We start from the raw sequence: 25001 nt of genomic DNA on the forward strand, positions 1-25001 counted from the left end.
CTTGGGAGCTAGTGTTCAACTCAATTGAATCTCTACAAGGGTTTCATCCAGTCTGGGTTGAGTTTGTGGGACTGCCTAGTTGACTGTGGGATAATCTCAGGATGCTCGCTAGTCAACTGGGCACTCCCTTATTTATACCTAGCAAGAGAGGGTTTGGTAGAACCTCAAACAAGGTTTGTATAGGTTGGGATGTGTCTAAAACGCCACCTAAGAGCATGGTAATCAATGTTCGAGCTGGGCTTGTTACTATTCTGCTCAACTTTGGAACATACTTTGCAGCATGTTTTGAATGCAACAACTTTGGACACTTTGCCAAGGATTGCACCTTAAAGTCTAATGGTACTGCAGCTCCGACAGCACAGGCCACCAGTGAAATGGAAACCCAGATGGAAGGGCTGGAGAAGCAAGGAGGTAGTAACGAAGGAGCAAATGCAGGGAAGGATAAAGAAGGTATGATGGATGTAAAAATACAGGAAAAGGCTGCGGAGGAATCGATTCCCATACAACGAATTTCCGAAGGTGCATGCAATAATAAAAAGATCATTATTCCCGCTGTTACCCCAAAATTTATGACAGTGACAATAGGGACGGCTGTTCAAGTCCCTAGTCTGAAAAGAGCCAAAAGGGTGAAGGCAATGGCAAGAGACTCCAAAGTACTTCAAGTCATGAGAACACTTGAGGTGAAAGGTTCTAGTCCGTCCTCCACCCCATTGAAAGGAGGGGGGTTCACTGTCCCACTGTACAATCCGTTTGCAGCACTATAGGAAAAGAAATCCCAGAATTCGAACCCTCGGATTCTCCTGAGACGAAGGAGGGGGGGGGGGGGGGGGGGGGGGGGGCGATTCGGATGCTGGAGAATTTGTTCCTCTTTCCCAATGAACCCCTCATTAATGATGGAGTCTCTCACTATCCAATCTTGGAACATAAAGGGGTTGAAAACCCGTAAGAAGAGTACCCTATTCTGGGAGGAAATAAAAAAGGAGAAGGCATTCAACTGTTGGGCCATCCAAGAACACCACTTAGATGCCCATAGCAAGAGAAAGCAGGCGCTACGAAAGAAACTAGTATTCTATGGAGAAGGAAGTAACGGTTTTAGTGGCGTCCTCATCATTGTGGACAGAGAATTGGAGCCGAAGTTGGTTCTCAACCACCCATCCGACAGAATCCTAGGGATTAGAATCAGATGGGAAGGGCATCCCTTTACCATTGTGAATGTCTATGGATTTTGCAATTCAAAAGATAGAGCTAAACTATGGATGCATCTTAGAGATACTCCTATTGAATACGAGTGGTTGTTAGTTGGCAACTTCAATATGGTAGAAAAGAGCAGGGATAGAACAGAATCCTCCCAGTATGCTGGCTGGCTCGGAAAGTTCTAAATGGCAAAGTTTGTGCGATGATCCACTTATGGGAAATCGGCCCATGGAACAACACGCCTGGGTTCACCTACACAAGCCTCCAGTATTCCCGCACTGCCTCCAGGCTGGACATATGCTATTCCTCACACCAAGCTAACTAGATACAATCATTGATGGAGATGAAGGTAGCCCCAACAAAAAGCCTTTCGGATCACATACCTCTATACATACATTCTAAGAAGAATAGAAGGGAGGAGCAGACCCCAAGAGGTGGGAAAAAACTGTTAGTAATAGGGGCACACCTATTCAAAGACCCTCTTTTCAGGAATCTAACCAAGAAAGCACTAGGTAAGCTAAAAAAAGATGTCGACCTCAACAAACACAATGCGTGGGACCTCTTTGCTCCGAGCATCCAGAAAGCAATCAAAACCTCAGGCCCCGAATCAAGAAAGTTAGGGAGGCACACCTTCTGCATCTTACAATGGAGGTACGATTGCTTACCTCCAAAAAAACCAAGGGGCTTGCTATTGAGGATGAGCGCAAACGATGGCTCGAAGCCAAATCTAACCTTGCTAATGAGAAGTTAGAAGATATCAAAAAGGCAAGGCTTCTCTCTAGGGAGACCGCCCTTCAACCTGAAGCCTCTAATCAAGCGTATTTCTTTAGGGCTTTAAAAATCAAGAACATCCGAGGCCACGTCCGCTCGCTCGATAATGAGAAAGGGACAGCAGTTCATAACCAGGATGAAATGGATGGTCTGATGAGATGGCTGGTCTGATGCTGAGCTATCTTAGTGTTAAGGCGGTTACGCCGCTAGCGGAAGCTAAATAGCGAGAACTCAACCAACAACAGAATTTGTCAGACGAGGATGGAGCTTGACCCGCAGGCGCATGGAAACAACTAGGTGGGTGTCAAATCACCTACTCGACCTTCTAATGACAATCACTACTAAGGAAATCAAATCTAAGTTCTAAAATACGCAAGTGACTGAAATCCGTACTACGAACGAATGCTATACGAAACAGGATCTAGAATCAACAACACCCTAAAGACTTGAACTGCAAAATCAACCTATAACCACTCCGTGCGGTAAACGCGTATGAAGAGAGGCCAAAAAATACAGGTGATCGAAACTTGACCCCGATGGTACTAATGTGTAGCTCTACTCGTTGTGGTTCTATAGATATGCTGCACGCTCCATTCCGACACACGAGTTGGAAGAAAACTCACACCGAAGCTCGTAGGAACTTACCACACATAGAAGCCGATAGCGCGCACTCTTGGTATCTGTGCGTAGCTCTCGTCGTTGCTAACACAATTGCGGTGTCGCTTCTCCAATGGCGGCTCCGTAGCTCACGTAGCAAGTAGATAAGACTCTCACTCTCTCTCTCTCTCTCTCAGACACAATCACGACGCTCAAAAAACTCACTTTGATTAATAATCTTCCCCCCTTTAGGTTACAAAAACTTTGGCTTATATACCTCAGCCTTGGAGGTGAGAACATCTCTAACTAATTACATCAGCAAGTGAAATTACTTCAGGATTACAAGCTGGAAACTCAATTGAGTCCCATTACTTAATGAATGGCTCAAATCAAAATTAATGTCGGAAAGACATTTATTACAATCAATGGTTACAACATGATGAGTGTGAGCAAAAATGTAGGTGTGATCCTCTGCTGGCTCAACACTCCCCCCCTCCGCGTTCATGTCGTCCCTGACATGAATTTTATGCTTGGTCAATACAGTCCTATCGTCTTGAGCATCTGCAAATGTGATTCGTATCGTAGGTTGCCGATGGTCAAGGTTGGGCCGAGTATTTTGCTCTCGTGGGTGAAAAAGCCGGTGTAGAAAGCTTCTTCGAATGTTTGCATGTGGAAGCTAGGCAAAAACATAATCCTTTGGTATAGGAGGTGTAACACTTTTGGAGAAGGCTGCAATGAAAGATCGTACATCATATCAGTCACCGTGTCGGCCGTCGATAGTAGACTCGAGGTCGTGGCTTTATCTGGCGCGAACACTTCAATGCAAGCTAAGAGAGTCCTGCAGATTTTTTTGAGCATCTGACATGAAAGGTCAGGAGAGCCAGTAAAGAGCTTGATGGTGCCCGTTCGGGTTTTCACCATGTAGGCTTTACCTATTCTCTCTCCTGCCTTTGGTCCTGGCATCCTGGGATAATTAAACCAATTTGGCTTCTTTTCTGCAATCCTGCCATGCTCTTTCTAGTTTCTGACTCTTGGCACCGGGCAGAAGGTTGCATCCTCCCGAATCTCCTTTGGTGCCTCCACCAAGTAGATGAGGTAGGCTGGGTATTTGTTCAGCCAACCTTTCCTCCATCTAGGTTGTGAATCCATTATCTTCTTTGATTGTTCCTCCTTTGTGATGTCGCCTTCGTAAAGAGCGACATACTACTCCTCCTCTATTCTCTTTTTCGTCTTTAGCACTTCAAATTTCATCAAAGGGAAAGGCAGGCTGGGTTGCATCCACTGTTCATGGAGCACTTTTGTGTCTAGTCCCTGAAGTCTAATGGAGATTAGGAGTCTCCTCTCCCATTCCATTTCCACCTTGGCACTCTCCTCTGCTGACTTTTCTATTTGGTCATGGAGCCTTTGTTCTTCTTCTTCAGAGATTCTTGAAGTCGAGGCCACCTCTTGAGCTGGGGCTGGATCTTCAATTGTGGTTGCCTCTCCAGTTTCTGGTAGCTCTATGGCTGCTCCACCTGATTCTTCTTGTGGTGTCTCTGTCTCTCTTCTTTGTTGCTCTTGTAGATCTTGGAGCTGTTTGCAGAGGGCCTCATTCTCTGTCCGTAGTGTTTGATTTTCTAATGTGAGCCTCTCCTCTGCGGCCAATGATCCCTCCGCAATGTGCAACCTTTGCACTTGGTCTAATCTTAGCTCTCTTTGTAAGCTTCGGACCTGGTCTTCCAAAACTGGTACGATAGCTCCCTCTTGTTCGGTTCCTGCTCTGCTAGATCTAGGGGTAGACCTGAGTCTAGTGATTGTTCTTTCTTGGAGCTCGACTCTTTCCCTTAGCTCAATGAGCTCATCCTTAGCCGCCTCCAACTCATCCTCTATCCGCTCCCTTGCTTCCTGTGCACTTGTTACTTCTCTTGAAGCCTCGGCTAGCTGGAGTACCAAGCCGTCTCTCTCGTTTTCCGCGTCATAGAGTGATGCTTTATGACTTTCAGATTCAGTCATAGCATTCTCTAAATTTCTATGCAAGTCTGCTTCCCTTTGTTTGGCTGTCTCAATCTCTACTTCCTTTGCCTTGGACCTTTCTTTTATCTTACTGAGCAGTTCATGCACCATGTGCATGTCTTTTTCATCATCATCTGTCAACTCTAAAGCTCTTTCCGCCACCACCTCCACTGGCTTTGGCTCTTCTAGTACTTTCGGTTCGTCCAGTTTCTCTTCACTTTCTTTTTAACTCTTTGTCTTTTTCTCCGTCCCTCTCCGTTCATCTTGTTTTTGTAGGGTGATCCCATAAACTGCCTCAAGGGCCTCTTCTTCGGTGTATTCTATCTCTACTAGATCCTCATAATCATTTCTCTTTTGCTGAACTGGATCTATCTTCTTTTCTTTGGTCTCGGCTTCTGGCTTTTCCAAAACATCTGTGTCCACCTCTACTGTGGTCTCTTCCACAATTTTTTCCGTCTTCTTCGGACTTGGTACATCAGTCATAGAGGGATGTTTGTCCTCAGCTTCCTTGGCTTTCCCTTTGTCGGCTTGCCCATCTTTCTCTTGAGGCTTAGTAGACCCATCTACTTTCCTTTTCCCCTTGTCGTCTTTTTTCAGCTCAGCTTTTAATTGATGTACCTCCTCTTCAGTGTATGGCTCGACAGGTTGCTGCTCCAAAATAGCCTCTGACTCCTCATAAGCTTTAATATATTGATCGTATTGATCAATATGTGGCCTGGCTGAGCTAGTTCCGACTTTAGTGGGGTATGGCACCCACTTTTCTTCAAAGTCACCCTTTAGAGCTCTTTCCGCTCTATACTGCTCCACTAATCTTTCCATCCTTGCCGCTTTCTGACTTTTGGTTTGCTTGGGAGCAACCTTCTTCTTTACTTTCTTCTTAAGTGGCTTGTCCACATCCTCTTCAGGTTCTGAAACTACTTCTAGTTTCCGGCGTGCTCTTGTGGATGCCCTCTTGGGTACTTCGGGCTATTCTTCCTCCTCGTCGGCTTCTCTAAGCCACTCATTCTGGGAGGGAGCCTTTGGCCAATGATCTCTAGCTCCAATAGCTTCATAAGCTATTCTTGTCAGAATTTTCGCTCCTTCTATGTATTTTGGCTTCTCGTTGTGCATGGCAATTACTTGCTCGTGGATGTGTTGAGCGTAATTCACCTCTTTTGGCATATTGCTCTTTAATGCCCATGTGATGGTGGTCGCAATGGCACGGGGTGGTGTCGTATTCTTTTGTGGTCTTTTACAGCAAACATGAAGAAATTGGTTGTACAGTCGGCAAAGGGTTGCCGCTCTTGGGTCCGCCATATCTCCATAGGTCGCATTCTGTTTCTTGGGCCCATAGATCTCTATGGTTTCTCTTCTTTCCGTGACCGAGCTCCCTTTGTTGTGCAGCTTCAATGCGTCTGCAATTAGCTGTGGAGTGATCTGTACTTCTACCTTCTCTCCATCCATGGCTGTCAATGTGGTTTTTCCATCCTTCTAAATGGATGTTGCCAACTCGTACACTCTTCTTGTATCCACACCTGATGGTCTCGAGGTGAAGAAACTGTGCAAGTCTGCCCTTTCCAGGTACCTGCTGATGTCTCCTGACCTGCTATAATCTACCAATTCCTGTGGGATCATCGGTACATCCACCGCTTGGCCTTGAGGATCTCTGAAAGTCCCCTGGTAGATCTTTATTCCCTCTTTCTCCAATACTGCTTCATCCACCCAAGTTTTGGTTGGCTTGAGGGTTTCTGTTGGAATGTCAAAGGGTTCCGCTTCTGCAATAGCATCTTTGATTGTCGGTCTTTTTCTCTTCGTTGCCGATGACTTGGTGGAATCCATGGATCCTGTAACTCCAATTTCAGAAGTTAGCGTCTTTTTAGTACTGAAAGCCGAAGTGAAGCTTTTAACTATCCAAATGACTTGAAAATTGAAACATGAGCTATTCAGAGCCTAAGGATGCAAGGTAGGTGAAAAAATATGCAAAATGGGCTCAAAATCATGCTGGAGACATCATATGTGTATGATGTCTTTTGTGTCAAAATCTTCATATTGGTTGTGCTTGTAGCTGATAGTGTATACATGATTATCATATGCTTGGATTTGAGTTTGGATCCCATTTGGTCAAGTTTTGGCCAATTTAGTCCAGTTCCGGCTCTTGGAAAAATTTTGAAAGGGAATTGGATTTTATGATCCAAATTGGATAAAATTTGGTGGTTCACTTTCAAATGGCATGTAGATCACTTCTGTTTGGTGGTTGAAGCCCTGAGGTGCCAAAATCACATAGTGAGAACATCATACGCGTATGATGTCTTTTAGTGTATTTTTGGACCAAATTTCTCTATAAGCTTGGATTTGGCTTTAGATAGGCTTATTCAGTGGATTTATGAAGTTTGGATAGATATTGGGCTAAAAATGGCTCTGGAGACATCATACGCGTATGATGTCTTTTTCATCAATTTTGCATGGGATTGGTTCTGTGGACTCCCCATGTACTAGTGAAGGACCGTCTCTACTCAAATCTTGGTTTGGACTTGAGTATGTTGGATTTGGGCCAAAAATAGGCTTTAGGTGAAGGATTTTCCCTCAATTGGGCTAATGGGGTGATCCTCTTGACCAAATGGTTCCAAATTTCATATGTAGCATGTATTAGATATATATAATGGATGTATGATGACAAATGAGCAGTTTTGGCTCTGTAAGTGCAAATAGACATCATACGCGTATGATGTCTTTTGTGTCAAAATGGTGCTTTTTGGTTCCAGATAGCTTGTAGATGTGTTTAACAACAATCCTACAAAGTTTCAATGAGTTTGGAGTTATTTTGACAAAATTAGGACCAAAAATCAATTTTATGGCCTACTTTGCGTCTTTTTGGTTTTCCTTGGATTTTCTAACTCCAATTCTCATGATACTTGGTTCATAGGATGTGATTAACATGTGAAATGAGGCTATGCACTCAAATGTTGAAATGGATGTGAAATTCATACTGTGAGACATCATACGCGTATGATGTCTTTTCTTGAAATGTTGGTCCTTTTGTGCAAAGAATGCTTTGTGCTAGTGCCCTAAGCCCTGCTAACTAGTTTTCAACTTAAGAAGTCATCAGTTTAGCTAAAAAGCCCCCTTATAGGCATTTCAGTCTCCGAAGTCGTCTTTTTGCCTTGGAGTTGAATCTCTTCAACTTTTCTTCTCGAGAGTTGCATTTCCAGCTCATTGGATATGTTGTGAAGCCATCTATTTGGTTGAACTTGACTTTGGCTCCCCGTTCTCCATCTTTCTCCATTTGGTTGCCCGAAAGCGTCTTTTTCACCATCGGTAAGTGAATCAGCTTTCTTTTGGGTTTTGCTTGCAAACATAAGTCATCAATAGTTACTTGAAGCTGCTTGTGAAGTTTCATTTCATTCGGTCGTCAATTTCAGCCGTTATGCCAAAATGACGCTTTGTGTGTCTGTCGTCGAATCGGTTGTTTTGACTCACTTTTGGTGGTCCAAACCTGGAGATACTCCATGGTTGCATTGCCCTCGATGTTGTTAAGCTTCCTGAGAAGTTTTGTGTCGTTTCGACAACTTTTTCCTGTTTGCCTCTTGCAGGCTCTGTTGACCTAGGGTTTTTCCAGTCGTTCTTTCTCGAGCTTTGAGTGTTAGAAACCCATCTTCTATACTAGGGTAACCCACCTATAAGTGCTTGCAAGGTTTGGTTAGGCGGTTGTGCCACTACCTAGCATTCTACCGCATTCTTCGTCTGCTCTTGTTTCTTGGTTTTGCTTAGTTTTCGCGACAAAAGTTAATGATAAGCATCAAAAGCTTATGGCAACGAGTCTACCTCTCATGTCTGGTGTCCTCTGAGCTCTCGTAGCAGTCATAGAAGGTTGGATGCTCCTGTGTGCTCTTTGCTCTCTCCACGTGGGTAATAGTGCAATTGAGCCTGTAAGTGAAGTAAAAAATACTTAACTTTGGACTTCCTGGATCACTTGTTACCAACTTTGACATGTGCTCCTATCTTGTCGTGAAATGCACTTTAGGATTTGAAATTTCTCAATTTGGACTCCGTTTGACCTTTTTCTGAGAAATCTGTCCACTTTGCTAAAATTCTGTCATTTCGGGCTTTCCGCAACTTTTCCCGAATTGTACTCAATTTTTACCATGGGTTGCCCTTGTCATTAGGATCATCACCATCTATTCTTTTCTTTTTTCTGATCTCGTTTCATCTGCTTTTTTATTTTTCTTTTACTTTTATCAAGAAAATCATAAAAAATAAAGAAAAATAGCAAATTGAAGCCAAAAAATTCCAAACATACACAATAAATAGCTGGTAACCCTGTGTATATGAATATACACTTATTTGTGATTTTTGGACTTGGATTACCACTTTTTAGCTCCAAAAACACTCTTATTTAGTGATATTTACACGTCTAGAGACCCAAATTCATCATTTGATCTCTTCTTGTTGCAAAACAAGGTATATAAGGGCATAAATATTATCAATATCCGCAATCAAACATAAAAATTGCGAAATCATGTAAGACACTGCTTTTGTAATATAATTTTTGTTTTTCTTTGTTTTTATCGCTTGTAGCTGCTTTGTAGCTCCTGTATACCTGTATACCTCCCCCCCTCCGAGTCTGAGTCCTCTTGGACGACTATGAAGTGTCTGTGGGCGAAACATTGTAGTTGTTTTGGTCATAAGTTCCCAATGCAATTGTAGAGCGATGATACAACAGTCTTTCCAATAAAGCTGGTCTTTGTTTGATTGAAGGATTGGTGGTCGGGTTTTGGGTTGGTTTTGGCACTTCGGTAGTAGAATCAGTAGATGTATTCTTCTTTACCTTGTTGTTCTTTTTCACAATCCAAATCTGCTTCCGCTTCGCTTGTGCTTGCCACAAACTCTTTGCGACCCAAACCTGCTTTGTTCTTTGTGTTGATTTCCTCGCCTTGAAATACCTAGGAGTTTCCGTGGATTGTACTGAAGGGGGTTCCTGTTTACAAATCCTTGGGATCCAAATTTGCTTGCTATAGCTTTGTGCCGTCATGAACTTCTTTGGAATCCAGATCGGTTTCATTGTCCTTGATTGTCTGGAATCACTCTGTTGTCTGGTATTGAAGACTCTGTTTTCCACCTTTGTGTTCTCTGGCACAACCTTTTTTGGTCTCCATACCAACTTTGACTCCGTTTTTTCCCAAGGTTGAGCTGTTATATTATTGCTTGTCTTCCTTATCCAATGTTGAGAGTTCCTCGTCGAAGAGCAATCCAGTTGTATAGAAACTTTTGGTTGCCATTGCTTCTTCTTTTTCTCTGGTTGTTGTTTACCTTTGTTCTTGGATTCTTCCTTTGGAGTTGGCTCTGCTCCTTTGGTGAACTTAACTGATTGACTTTCACCTTCATATTTGATAAGCACTGATTTAGAACTCCAGTCAATCATTGCATTGTATTGCTTTTGCCATAACTGTCCTAGCAATAATGGATGTTGTGTAGCTTGGTCTTCAACCACGTAAAACATATGAGGATACACACAGTGGTTAATCTGTATATGTAAAACTGTGCATCCGACAGTTTTGATTGAATTCTCAGAGTAACTCTTTAACTCTTGCTTGGCAGTTTGTAATTTAGTGTCATTTGTCAATTGTCAATTGTCTATACAAACTGAGTGAAAGTAGGTTAGTTTGAGCTCCTGAATCCAATAGTGCTCTGGCTTTGATTTGGTTGGTTCCTACTTTGCATTCAATGATGGGTTCTTCCTTGTCATTATCCATTTCTGTTATACTGATTGCGTTTATTCGTATTGCTCCTTCATTGCGCTGTTTCTGACGTAGTAGTCTTCTTTTCTCCATTCTTTCCTTCGCCTCGGCTTGCGCTTCCTCCACAATCTTTTTCTTTTTCTGGACACGCAGCTTTTCTTGATGTATTTTGAGAAGCATGTCTTGGGTTAGCGGCCAAAGATAATTTTTCACTCTGCATCCACTAATCTAATTGGGCATTTCTTCTCCGTCTAATGTAGCAAGCTTGACGGCTCCACTTGGTGATAGATCTTTAATCACCAGAGGTCCCATCCCTCGCTTTTTAAGCTTCTTAGCATGCTGTTTCAGAGTGTAAACTAAGACATAGTCCCCAACCTTAAACTCTTTAGTCCGCACATGCTTATCAAAAAATTCCTTTTGTCGCCTTTTTTGAGCGTAGATAGAAGCTACTACTTTTAGGCGAAGCTCCTCTAGCGTTTCCAGGTCATCTATTCTATCAGAAAGCTCGTGCCATGTCCACTCTAGATCCTTAGCCACCCTTAAGGTTGAAATCAAGAATTCTATTGGTAAGATAGCATTTAGCCCAAAAACCATGTTATATGGGGTCGTTCCTATTGATGTTTTATATGCTACCCTATATGCCCATAATGTTGAATGCAACTTCTGGTCCCAGTCAGTTCTCGACTCAGATACAATCTTCGTAAGGACCGTGCATATGGTTTTGTTTGTTGCTTCAGCTTGTCCGCTTGCTTGTGGATGATACGGGGCTGATTTCCTATGGATTACCATGAATTCATCTAGAAGGATCTCTATCACTTCATTTATAAAATGTGTGCCTCGATCACTCACAATTTCTATTGGCAATCCATATCGTATAAAGACGTATTCATATAGAAATTGTGCCGTGGTCCTGGCATCTGCTTTTTGAGTTGCCTTTGCTTCGACCCACTTTGTTAGATAGTCTGTAGCCACAACGATGTATTGTGCATGAGTCTTATATGCAGGAGGTGAAATGGGTCCGACATAATCAATCCCCCATTTTGCAAAAGCTCTTGCACCCATCATTGGTCTAAGCGGCATATCATCTCTTTTAAGTGGTACTTTGGTCCGCTGACAGTCATCACACCGTCTAACGTATTCCTCAGCGTCCATATGTAATGTTGGCCACCATATTCCTGCGGCTGAGACAAGTTTTGCTGTCTTATCACCTGAGAAATGGCCTCCACCTACTCCTCCATGAGCTTGCTCCAGGATTATCACATACTCAGACTCTGATGCGCAAATCCTAAGCTGGTTGTCTTTACCTCTCTTATAGAGTTGATCTCCTATTAAAGCGTAATCTTTTGACTCCATTTCGGAGCGATCATTATCTGATATAATGTCGAATACTCTGCTGGCGGTTTTGATGAACATACAATACATACAGTGACATATTCATGTACGCTTTCTTTCATTCCTGGCCAATAGACTCCCAATTGTAACAAATTCCTATATGTGTTCCTTCTTGAACAATGAAATGCACATTCCTGAACATGTGCTTCGCACAGATATATGTTATATTCCTCAGGATTGATGCATAGTCGTAAAACATGATCATTTCCCAATTGATACAACCTTCTTGCAACCAATTGAAGATTCTTGGATTGCTGAATAGCAATATGTTTCTGGTTGTATTCTCTTCTATCAAACTCTCCTCCATAGGTTAATAGGCTAACGACATTTTGAGACCACTTTGGTATCATTTCTATGTTGAACAAGTACGCGTCTGGCATGTCGTCATCTACTCCTATAGGGTCTTCTCCATTCGGCAATCGCGAAAGATGATCAGCTCTAAGATGTGTTTTTTCTTTCTTTACTACTACCGTGAAGTCGAATTCCAGTAAGATAATGAACCATCTCACTATTCTCCCGGTATTGCATGGTTTATTCACTAGGTAGAGCAAGGCTCGGTGATCCGTAAAAAACACAAACTTGTTGGCTAGAAGATAATGCCGAAATTTCTTCACAGCACATATCATTCCTAATCCTTCTCGCTCTGTTGTGGTGTAATTCTTCTCTGCATTATTGAGCTGTCGACTGGCGTAACAGATAGGAAAATCCATGTTTCCTTCTTCTGGCTGAGCCAGAATGCATCCTATTGCATATGCCGAAGCATCTATATGCACATGGAATATCTTCTCCCAATTTGGTGATTTCAAGACAGGAGCAGTAATGAGTGCCTCTTTCAATTTCTTGAATGATTCCTCACACTCCTCTGTCCATTCAAAGTTCACTATTAGCCTGTAAAGTGGTTGGCCTATTATAGCGTACATGTAAATGAATCGTCTATAATATCCGCAATGTCCCATAAAGCTCTGTACTTGTTTCGCATTGGTTGGTCTACGCATATCCACTATAACTTTTATCTTCTCTAAATCCGTGGATATTCCGTTTTGTGAGACAATATGTCCCAGAATTCTGCCATGTCGGACCATAAACACACATTTCTCAAATACTTTTCTTAGGTGTTCTAGATGCTCATCTCTCAGAAGAGAATGTACACATAAGTCATCCATGTATATTTCTAGAAACAACCTTAAGTATTCTTTGAAAGCATGCGTCATCAGCCGCTGGAAGGTTGCGGGAGCATTGATTAGACCAAAAGGCATAACCCGATAAGCATAAATTCCCCACTCCATTGCAAAAGCTGTTTTATGTTGATCTGCCAGTGCTATGGCTAGCTGGCTATATCCTGAAAAACCATCAAGAAAGGTGTATGTTGTTTTCCCTGATACACGCTCTAGAACATGATCAGTTATCGGTAGGGGATAATTGTCCCTGATTGTTGTAGCATTCACTTTCTTTAAGTTGACACACACTGGGAGTTTTCCGTTCTTCTTGGGTACCACCACAATTGGAGATACCCAATCGGTGTGTTCAATCTCGTATATGAATTCAGCTTCCATTAGCTTATCTATCTCTTCTTTGATTCGCTTAGCAAATGTATCATTATATGTGTATGGTCTCTGTCTGCTAGGCTTTGCATCTTGTTTTAGTGGGACTGTGTGTTGGCATATCGATGGGTCAACTCCCTTTAAGTCCTTAGAAGACCATGCAAACACATCCATGTACTCTCTGAGAAGACTCAAAAGTCTCTCTTCCTCGCCTGGAGACAAATCTGTGGCTATGTACACCGTCTAGGTGTCTCACCTGGAGCTGCTAAATCAACTTTTTTTGCATCCTCCGGTCCGTCATAAGATTCGTTCTCCTTTCTCTCTCGAATAGGTTGGGTTAATACCACCTTCCTATCCTCTATTGTGAATTTCCTGTAGTGAGAGGGAACATCCATGTTTTCCTTGATTTTGGCGTTTTCGTCCTCTCCACTCTCAATTTCTGTCGTCCAAACTTCTTTCAGAGTTTTCTTGAGCTCTCTGTACTTGTTTCTACGTTCTAACTTGGACTCCGTGTGTTCTCTGTTGCGCTTGTTCTTTTCTGATTTTTCTGTTTCAGTTTTCGTTTCATTCCTTTGAACTTGATTTCTTGAGCTTCTTTTGTCTTTTCGTAAGCTCTTTTGATCATTGCCTCTCATTCTTCCAGAAATCTTGTCCTTAACACAATCTTCCGCCTTTACTAGCATTAGGAATTGATTTTTTCCTCTTATTCTAGGCATCGGATTGGTTCTAACCCCCTTTGTTTTTCTCTTTGCTCTATAGCGTTTCTGGCGTTGTTTAGTTTGGTTCGGAAAATCATAAAATCTGACATCCGTTATAGTTTCTTCGTTTCCGCTTGAATTGTCCGTTGACTCGTTGTCTGCTTCATTTCCCCACTCTGGATGATCGGGAATGTCGTGAAACACCTCTTCTTCATCTTCCTTTTCCAGTGTATCGTTCTTTTCAGTTTCTTTTTCGAGTACAGTTCTCAACATGAAGTACGGAACCACGTCGTACCCGTCCTTGTCGCAAAATTTTGTTGTGGGACCATCCGGAATTGCACAAACATCTAGGGTTGCTAGAATGTGTGTCCATTCTAATGGTTCAAGCGTGTCCTCTGGAAAGGGTTCTCCTATATAAGTTTCGTCTTCGATAGCCCTTTCTAAAACATATTCTTCTCGCCTCAGACTTCCACATTTCGAGGCTCCACACATCCATAACTCCTTGGGCTTACCTAACCAAGCTGGAAATTCGGATCCCGCCAAAGTAGCTGAATCAAACTCCTCTACCGGTGTTCGGTTCACATCTTTGTAGCTATGGTCTTTCAGGTTCACACGTGTAGTGGTTTCCATATTTCTCAGGTATATGTGATCGTAGCCCCAATCCTGGACCATTTTCAACTGTCTCATGAATGGTCTTCCCAGTATGATATCATAGTTATTCTCCTTGCCAAAATCGACAATAGCAAAAGTATGTTCGTATTCAATGCCGCAAGAAGTCACTACGACTTTCTCTAATAACCCCATAGGTTTCTCCATGTGTCCATCTGCTAATTGGAGTTTCAACCTAGTCTTCCTTATTGCTGGTTTCCCCCATTTTTTCCAGATTTCTTTTGTAGCAATGGCTACCCCAGCTCCGCTGTCTAGTATTGCCATCGTGTTCACTCCTTGGAATTCAACTGGTAAGGTTGTATTCCCCTCTTCACCTTCGCAATACTCTCCGACCTTGTTTAAGGGTACAGGCTTAGCGTTCTTTTGTGGTTTGCTCAGCTCTTGTATACCCTCTTGCAGTCTCGATGTTGGGTCTTTTATCCCAAATTTCTCCAAGCATTTTCCTACAGTGGTCCACATATGTGGTCTTAGCCTCAAAAGCTCAGCTAGAGTGATAGTGCATGTCACTGGTGTTGACAAGATCTCTATCAATCCTTGCGAGTCCATGACTTTTTCTGATGAGATTCTTCGTGAGGGAAGTGCTCTAATCTCGGATTTTGCTTCATACTCTCCTAAGTATGAAGGTAAGGTATTCAGTGAATGAGGTTTGCTCTCCATTGTTCTAACAGAGCCCCCATCTCCCCAGTAAGATTGCAGATCCAAGTCCACTTGAGATCCTGCCTCAAATTCCACTATGGGAGGATTCCTGATGTCCTTTTCCCAATTTGTCTGATTAGCTTGGCAACTTAGCTCGTTTGCAAAGTTTGCCTCTCTCACTTGTTTCCAAAATTCATTGTAATCCTCATCTCTTCCGTAAGACCTCTGTATGACTGGATGAAAACTCTCTATCTCCTGATCGGTTGTGTTCAATACTATGCGGTCATCCTTGTGTGTATTTTCAGGCTTTTGTGCACTGGGAGTCTTTTCAGCTACCCGTGAAATGATAGTCTCTTGCTGAATTGGGTTTTCCGTTCCACAATTCATTGTTTCTCTTGGTGGTTCTAATAAGGCTTGTGCAGTCTCGATCATTCTCTGGCACATTTCAAGTCTCTGCTTTTCCAATTCCGCGTTTGGGTATGTCATCCACCTCTGTTCTTGTGTTTGGTTGTTCTTTAACCTAGCTTCGTAAGCTCTCATCAGTGCGTCCAATGGTTCGTGTACTTTGTCGACTAGCACTGATCCCCCTGAGCTTAAGCTCGTTGTTCTTTGATACTCTTTTGTTTCGTTCTTTCAAGCTCATCTCTCGTTTCCCGTTTTGACTCTCAAGTTTTTCTAATCTATCTTTAGTTTGCTTTAGTTCCTCAGCTAGAATAGCGTCTTCACGTTCTTTTCTCAACTTCATGCGTGCTTTTCTAGCTTTCCACTCTGACTCCGCGGTCCTTGACTAACCACTTCAGTCGCTAACTTTTCTCAGGTTCTCTAGTGGTTTTCTTAGCTTGAGCTCTAGTAACAACTTGCGTTGGTATCAGAGTTTCATTTTCAGACCCACTGCTGGTAGGAATAGTTTCTAGCATATTCAATGTCGTCTTTTGCACTTTGTTTGGATTCTTTGAACAATCCTCAATGAAGTGAGTAACCCCACACTCAGTGCAATAAGCGTTAATTCTAATGATTTCCGTATGTGGACAAACATTCATCAGATGGTCACCTCCACACTTGTAACAGGGTCCTAGTGCTGGTCTTGGTCCCACTTGATTCGTCCTTTGTGGATAGGATGGTCTTTGTCCTGTTAACCCTCCATGAGCTATGAACATCAATGTTCTTGCGTCCAAATTGTATCTCTCTTCATCAGAAGCACTTGTAACTGTTGGTGTTCCAACATTCCCAATCATGCCCCATGGTTCTGGTTGTTTGGGTTCTTCTGGTGGGTAATACACAGTTGGAGACATGTGTGCACCAGATTCTTCATAATAGGCTTGAACAGGCACTAAGGCTTGTTCTTCCTGATTCTCTAAGGTTGGTGCATATCTAATGCCCACTGGTCTTGCTCCTGGTAAAGGTGGTTGTTGTCCCAATACCGGTTGCGGTCTTTCTATCCCCATAGGTCCTGGTACATTTCCCGTTGGGTATCGAGGTACTGGATGTACCTGAGGTGGTGCTAATTGAGCAGGAGGTGCATACTGACGCTCCCTTACATACCCTTTGTTGTAATAGCACTCCTCTGTTGGATGGTTTGTCCATTTTTGTTCAATAGCACACCATTTCAGTGGTTTTGGCAATGGTTTTTGGTATGGTGCCATCCTTTTTAGAGCATCTTCTATCATTTGCTCTACATTTGGCATGGTTGTTGTTTGAACATTCTTTTTAGTGGTAGTCTCGCTCGCTACGGAGGAAGAGCTACTGGATGCAAAATCTGTATCCGCTGACACCTCTCCATAAACCGTACAGTTATCCACTAAGTACAATGCTTCTCTCGTTACTTGCTCGAAACTTGTACAAGCTTTCAAGTGCAAGTCCTTCTTGAGAGTGTCGTTTCTCAATCCTTCAATAAAGAGAACAGATAGTCTGTCATCTTGTGGTCGTTCACGTACTGGACATCTCTCAATGTATTGTTTGAAGCGAAGTGAAGCTTCCTTCACTTTTTCGTGTTCTCTCTGTTTAAAAGCATATATTTGTGAGACCGTATTGTGCTTAATCCCTCGTTTTGAGAATTCCTCAGCAAACTCTCTTAGCAAATGGTCAATGTCATGGAATCCCCCTCTGTTCAGTGGTTGAAACCATGTCAATGCCGTACCTTCTAGAGTAAGACCAAATCCCTCGTATTGTGTATGGAAATCTGTTATCTGCTCAGCTCTTAAGACTTGCTTAAAGAGTGACACATGTGCATACGGATCTCCTGAACCACCATACTTCTTTGGCATACACTTGGCTACTTGAGATGGTCTCATACGTCTATGGTCTGCTACCAATCTCATTGCTCCTGTGTCCCGGCTAAAGCTTTCTCTAGCATCATGGACTTCATGGGTTACCCTTGTCGGTTCCCCTGCCCTGAGTCTACTACTAGGAGGTAAATGTGATGGTTCCGCTTCGAACCTTGGACCTGGAGTGGTATACGTGGGGATTGGAACTGCACTACCTCGATTCGTATCCATTGACTCTCTGGAATGTAATGATCCCATTGGTCCGGGCTTCGAGTACTGAGGTTGACTGAAAGAGTCAGCAGCCTGAGTTCTTTGTCCTCCTGTTGTCATTGGGTTTTGCACTCCATTTGTTGGTGCTAGTCTTTGTGAGCTAGAAGTAACATAATACTGATGTAGTGGTCCCCCAAAGTATGTATATCCTTCTAATTCTTTCTTGCCCATTGTTGAGTATTGCCTCCCATACTTGTCGTAAGCGGCAATTTTCACTTCTGATCCCTCTGTGTAGGTAAAGACATAAAGTCTTTTTTGGTCTGTCAACTCTCCGGTGTAGGGTTCTTCACATCTATAATAGAGATCTTGCTCCCCATTATTATATTTGTATAGCCCCACATAGATGTTATCAGTGTTGATCCTTGTAGTTTCATTCTCTCTTCTTAACCTCACATCAGGGAAGTTCATTATTGGTGCTTTCTCTTCAAGTTCTTCATCTACTTTGGCTTTGGTGCCCATTAATCCCCACTTGTCCACAATGTTAGGGTTTAGGACTACCAAGTACATGGTACCCTCGTCATCTAGATATCTATCTCCGCTATAGCTCACAGGCACTAAGTCCTTGAACTCACTAGGTCTATCTTTTATCTTTACACAATAGCGGTCCATTCCATCTTTGTAGATCTTGGCACCTTGCTCATTGTCGTACTGGTATTTTATGAACAATAACTTCATTGTGGCGGAAGGGTTTGATGATCCTGCTTCCATATTTTCTCTGTTGTTCTGGTTCAAGTGTTCCAAGTGTTCGGTGAAAATCTCGTAAGATCTATCCGAAGAAGTATCAGAAACACTTCCTTCAAAGATCGGCTCTAATGGTTGCACCCAACTTTGGTTTACACTTCCCTCGGTTAATATGACACTTGCTTGTTCCCCTTGTTTTGTTTGGTTATTCTGGAGATTCCTGCCCGATCTCAAATTCATCAATTCCCCTAAAGGACTTTAACTTTTCCGTCTCGGCAATTTGTTTTCCCAAGTTTTTGTGGTCAGAATTGATCCAAACTGATTGATACTTGGTCAATTGTTTAATCTTGTCAGTTGGACAACTTCTGTTTCATCAAGTGAGAATTTTGTTGCAGTTATGCTGAAAAAGATATTATACGCGTATGATGTCTTTTTTCACAGATTTGGACTATTTTGGTTATGCTCACTCTTAGTAGCCCCCTTATGCTCTGTCCACTCATAAAATTTAGTTTGAACTCTGTTTGAGCAAGTTATGGCTAATTTAGGCTTTTCTTGGCAATTTTCCGCTTTTGACTTGTTTTGGGTCAATTGTGATCCAAATGGGATGAAACTTGAAATATAACCTCTAGACAGCTATTACAATGGATCTGTGTTGGCAAAGTATTAAAATATGTCCAAAATTAGGTCAAAGACATCATACGCGTATGATGTCTTTTTCATCAATTTGGGTCAAGACTTGATATTTATGCTTTCTACAGTGTTTGTAACAATCTTGTCAGGTCAGATATCAAAAATAAGCAGTGGATGTGCTAAAAGACAATATACGCGTATGATGTCTTTTGTCCCAGATTTTGACTATTCTTGGTTTTAAGCCTTCTCCAATGTTTATAATTGAGTTTCAAGTGTTTTTGCCAGGTTTGAATGTAAAAACAAGATCTGAATCCAAAATTTCCTATTCTTTGCGTTTCTTGGACTCCGGCTTGTCTTTTTGGGTTTCTTTGAGTGTTAATGCTCTTGTTTTAAGTTGAAATTAGGGTATAACCCCCCTTTTGAACACTCTGGTAAAGTCAAAATTTCTGTTTTGGTCTCTGTTTGGTCATTTAGACATCATACGCGTATGATGTCTAAAGTTGCAGATTTCCAGTTTTTTGGCACAGAATCCTTCCTAAAGCTTTCTCAAGTGCTCAGCAACTCCCAGATACACAGAAAATTTCTCTGACTTTTGTTTATTGCAAGTTTCACTACTAACTCGACGGTTTAGTGACTTAACATGCAATCAACCATATCAAGCAAATACTCCAATGATTACTAGCTCTAGATCAGGATCAAATGAAGTCCTACCTAAGCTATTCCTAATCATAAAATGGGTTTGGTAATTGTGATTTTAAAGAGATCCACTGCCACTCACGGACTAGCAAATTCTTCTTCTATTAACAACTACTCAACACCAACAAAACAACAAACAAATCTAAGCTAAACTAAAAATACTGTCAACACGGAAGACCCAGGAATACCCCACTTCCTAGTATCTCTCGAGATCTTCGAAGTCCACCACTCCTAGATCTTTTCTAACTAAAGTATACAAAGTAGTTTATACGACTCACCTCGTAGGATTAGTCTAAGGTCACCTACTTAGGGCTCTCGTCCCCGGCAGCGGCGCCAAATGTTAAGGCGGTTACGCCGCTAGCGGAAGCTAAATAGCGAGAACTCAACCAACACCAGAATTTGTGAGACGAGGACAGAGCTTGACCCGCAGGCGCATGGAAACAACTAGGTGGGTGTCAAATCACCTACTCGACCTTCTAATGACAATCACTACTAAGGAAATCAAATCTAAGTTCTAAAATACGCAAGTGACTGAAATCTGTACTACGAACGAATGCTATACGAAACAAGATCTAGAATCATTGAATCGATCTCAAACTCAAGGGGAAGTCTATACACTAGGTAAGAACAACACCCTAAAGACTTGAACTGCAAAATCAACCTATAACCACTCCGTGCGGTAAACGCGTATGAAGACAGGCCGAAAAATACAGGTGATCAAAACTTGACCCCGATGGTACTAATGTGTAGCTCTACTCGTTGTGGTTCTGTAGATATGCTGCACGCTCCATTCCGACACACGAGTTGGAAGAAAACTCACACCGAAGCTCGTAGGAACTTACCACACATAGAAGCCGATAGCGCACACTCTTGGTATCTGTGCGTAGCTCTCGCCATTGCTAACACAATGGCGGTGTCCCTTCTCCAATGGTGGCTCCGTAGCTCGCGTAGCAAGTAGATAAGACTCTCACTCTCTCTCTCTCTCTCTCAGACACAGTCACGGCGCTCCAAAAACTCACTTTGATTAATAATCTTCCCCTCTTTAGGTTACAAAAACTTTGGCTTATATACCTCAGCCTTGGAGGTGAGATCATCTCTAACTAATTACATCAGCAAGTGAAATTACTTCGGGATTACAAGCTGGAAACTCAATTGAGTCCCGTTACTTAATGAATGGCTCAAATCAGAATTAATGTCGGAAAGACATTTATTACAATCAATGGTTACAAAATGATGAGTGTGAGCAAAAATGTGGGTGTGATCCTCTATTGGCTCAACACTTAGTCAAATCATTGGACGGCCACAGATCGAGTCCCAAGAAGTGGCAGAAGCCAGAGGGTCCTTACTTTAGAGTGTCAAGAAGAAGATTCCCCACTCAGAAGCTAATTTCTTGGAAAGGGCATTTTCAGAAGACGAATGTTCACTAGCATTGCAAGCCCTTGGCAAGGAAAAGTCCCTTGGTTGGGATGGGATGATGGTGGAATTCTATAGAGAATTTTGGGACGATCTCAAGGTCCCAATCACAAGGTTGGCCAATAAAGCCATTGTTGAAGGGTCATTGGAGATAAGTGTAAAGAGAGGGCTTATCAAACCCATCCCCAAACAGATCTGTTGTTCTCAACTGAAACACTGGCGCCCTATAACCATGATGTCGGTGGCCTACAAAATTATTGCTAAAGCTGTAGCCCTCAGACTAGCCCCCTTACTAACCAAGATCATCTCTCCCCATCAGCATGCGTTCATCAAAGGAAGGTCCATTTACGATAACATCTTGGCAGCAATGGTGGGCATCGAGTACGCAACTGTCACATAGCAAGAGTGTGTACTGTTACAGTTGGACCTGGATAAGGCTTATGACACAATAACATGGACATATATAGAAGCAGCCATGGAAGCTTTGGGTTTTGGGACGCGCCTATGTCGCCTGGTAAGTGTACTGGGAGCTAGAAGCCAGTCAGAGCTCCTACTCAACAATAGAATTGTGGGCTCTTTTGAGGTCAAAAGGTCTATTAAGCACGGATGCCCTCTGCCCCCCCTGCTGTTCGCCATAGGATCATGTCCATTAATTACGAAGCTCGAAGCTAGTGCGGAACGAGGGGAGTTGCACGACTTGGATTTGCCAGGGAATAGCCAACTCCTAGCAAAACTGTTTGCAAACGATTCTCTCTTCTTCTTGAAGGTGTGCCCCCAGGTCATCAGGAAAGCTCTGGAGATTGTACAAATATTTTCATATACAGAAGTCAAGGCTGATCCCCCTATCGGAAAATGACTCATTTGACCCTTCTGACTAGTCGGGGGAGATTGTCAGAAAAGGGAATATCTTCAGACATCTGGGAGCCCCCTTGGGGGTGGACGTAACTCACAAGCAAAGATTTGAGTGGGTGCTTGAAAAAATCAAAACAAAAATGAGTAGGTGGGAGTATGCTCTTCTCCCATTCCCAAGTCGGATAAAAGTGATAAATGCCTTTATGCTTCCTTATATTGCCTTCACTAGCCTGCTTCTCAAGATGGCTAAGTGTCACTGGAAAGAGTTCTTAAAACCAGTGAAAAGGTTTTTATGGAAAAACAACACGAAATCCTCCAGGCCATGGCAATGGGCCCATTGGGAATCAGTTTCTCGGTAGGGGAATCAAGGCGGCCTCGGAATTTCAAACCTTGTGGCCCATGCAGAAGCTTACTACGCCAAATTTGTTGTTTTCTTGGCTAAACAGGATCAAGTTTGGGCTGTCATGATCAAAGATATGATAGATACAGCTCAACTTGGCTCGAAAGGTGGAAAGTGGAGAGGGGTGGAGGTTCATGACAAGTTGTTAGCCCCGACGTGGACTACCCTAAGACTGGGGGGTAGCTCAGGAGAATTGGTAAGAAAATGCAACAGAGTAGCAAGAGTCTTAAAGTGGGGGGAAAAAACTAAGTACTTCAAGAACTCCATTTTGCATTGGTCCCCCTGGCTTTCCAAAGTTGTAGATCTGCCACAAATTACTTATTGGATAGAGACAGCCATGAAGCTGAATAATAAGGGTCTGAATCGACTGGGGCACTTCTGGGACAGTGACAACAAGAGTTGGAAAACCATTGATCTTTTGGTTACCCAGTTCCAACTGAATAGCTTGGAGGTCTTGCTGGTCCACAAAGTGAGGAAAGAGCTTGACAATATAGTGATGCTTATCTGTAATTTGAAGCTTGACTGGAACGCCTGGAAATGGCCCGGAAGCAGTCTCTTATGGAAACCCCATCCTAAACACATTTACCATACAATGATGCAAAAGAAGAATTGGTCTAGCCCCCTTAACCAAATATGGAAAAAACAATGGCCGGAGGAAAGGTGGGAGCAAGTAATCGAGAACATATGGAAGCCAAAGGTTCCGCAACACGTGAAGGTATTTTTATGGAAGGTAATTTGGGGTGCTCTACCGACGGGGTGAAGATTCAGGAAAGAGGGATTGGGTCAGATCGATGCTTGGAGTGCAGATTGGCTAGTGAAGATCTGGCCCACCTCTTCATGGATTGCCCAACTATCAAAGGCCTCGCATGGAAAATATGCAAGTGGGTTCAAAGAACATGGAAAATTGGTTTTTACAAGAATGATCTATTCCTTGGAGGGAAGAATTCAGGTGGTCCTGCCATCCTCGTCAGCACTCAAATCATCAGGTACTTCTTCTTGCATAATGTATGGCAGACAAGGAACCGCCGTGTGTTTGAAGGAGGTCTTGAGGTGGCAAGCTTCAAAGAAATTATACAAGAAAGCAAAGTGCTAATTTGGACGCTCGGGCACAAACAACACTCGGAGGATTGGTCTAGGACTACTTGTGCCTTGTTGTCAGCAGAGGATATGCCTAGGACGGGGGAAAATATTGGCTATCGGTAATTAAAAGATCTCAGAAGAACATGATAATGGAACTTATGTATCAAGGATAAGGGGCCGAGTTGGTTGGGATGGCTGCCCTGATTGCCGATGTAATTATGGTCCCTGGATGATGTCATGGCTCAACAGGAGCATGACAAGATCTTGTAATTTTTTGGGTTGATTAATATAATTCACTCACAATTGTGAGTTCTGCAAAAATAAAATAAAATGCTCATGAGTGAAAACACATCTATTTTGTTCATACCATGGCCTTCAACTAGAGCAATTATTGAAGATGAAGCCGTTAAAATGTTTTTGCAGCAGCAACAGGTGTGCAGTTAAACCTTGGGGCACATTCTGGGTCGAATCCACATCTCATTAATTAGTTTCCATCCATGATTCATTTGGAATCATGAATTCAAAAGCAAAAGTCTCTTTCCATGTCAGAAACCCCTCGTCCCCCCTGCGCCTCCTCTGTGATCGCCATGGAGGTCGCCTGCATTTGGATGGTAGTCTTGACCCCCTCCCCCCCTACCCCCACCCGCCCCTTCTTCTTGCCCTTCCGAATTCAACCGCCTCTGCATCCCCTGATTCGTCGGGTCTCTTGCCTTTACATCCGCTCATCGCCTCAACCTCAGATGAAGATGGTAGCCCTACCTCTATCTCGACGTTTGAGATCAAAAGCCCAACACACCCTCTCTCTCTCCCATTGCCTTCGTGCTCACATGTCGCAAGATACCATCTCGCCAGACTGCCCATTTTAGAGAGAGAGAGAGAGAGAGAGAGAGAGAGAGAGAGAGAGAGAGAGAGAGAGAGAGAGAGAGAGAGAGAGAGAGCATTGCCGCACCCAAGCCTTGCAGGCTCTATAAATGAGCTCGTGCGTAGGTCGCCTGCCCCTTACCCCTTCATGCGAAAAATGCACAATGGCCAGGCCAAACCGTCGCTCTGGCTTGATCAACAATGACTCCGTTTCATCATCTAGAAGCACCATCGCCAGGGACCCCTACATCCGGATGATCGCAAAACCAAGAAGACTCTCTCTCTACTCGCTTAGCTCTGATAGATGGCATCCGGACGATCATGAGAGGAACAAAATCATGTTCCATCCAGACACATGGCATCCCTCCCCCCCCCCCCCCCCCCCCCCCCCCCCCTCTCTCTCTCTCTCTCTCTCTCTCTCTCTCTCTCTCTCTCTCTCTCCCCTCCTCCTCCTTTTCCCTCAAGCCTGTAGGAGAATCTATTGAGATTCCTATAAAAACAAATGAGAAAAAGATTGTAGGGACATACTAGGTAGGCAATTATGTTTCTTGGCCCTTGGAGGATAGCCCAAACCTCAATTAAAAGTCGCACTAATGACAATGCTACTCGGTCCATTCCACTTTCATTAATTAATTGGGAGCTTCAAGGAA

The sequence above is a fragment of the Adiantum capillus-veneris genome, chromosome 24 (genome assembly GCF_014529385.1).
Source record: "Adiantum capillus-veneris isolate H3 chromosome 24, ASM1452938v2, whole genome shotgun sequence".
Lineage (NCBI taxonomy): Eukaryota > Viridiplantae > Streptophyta > Polypodiopsida > Polypodiales > Pteridaceae > Adiantum > Adiantum capillus-veneris.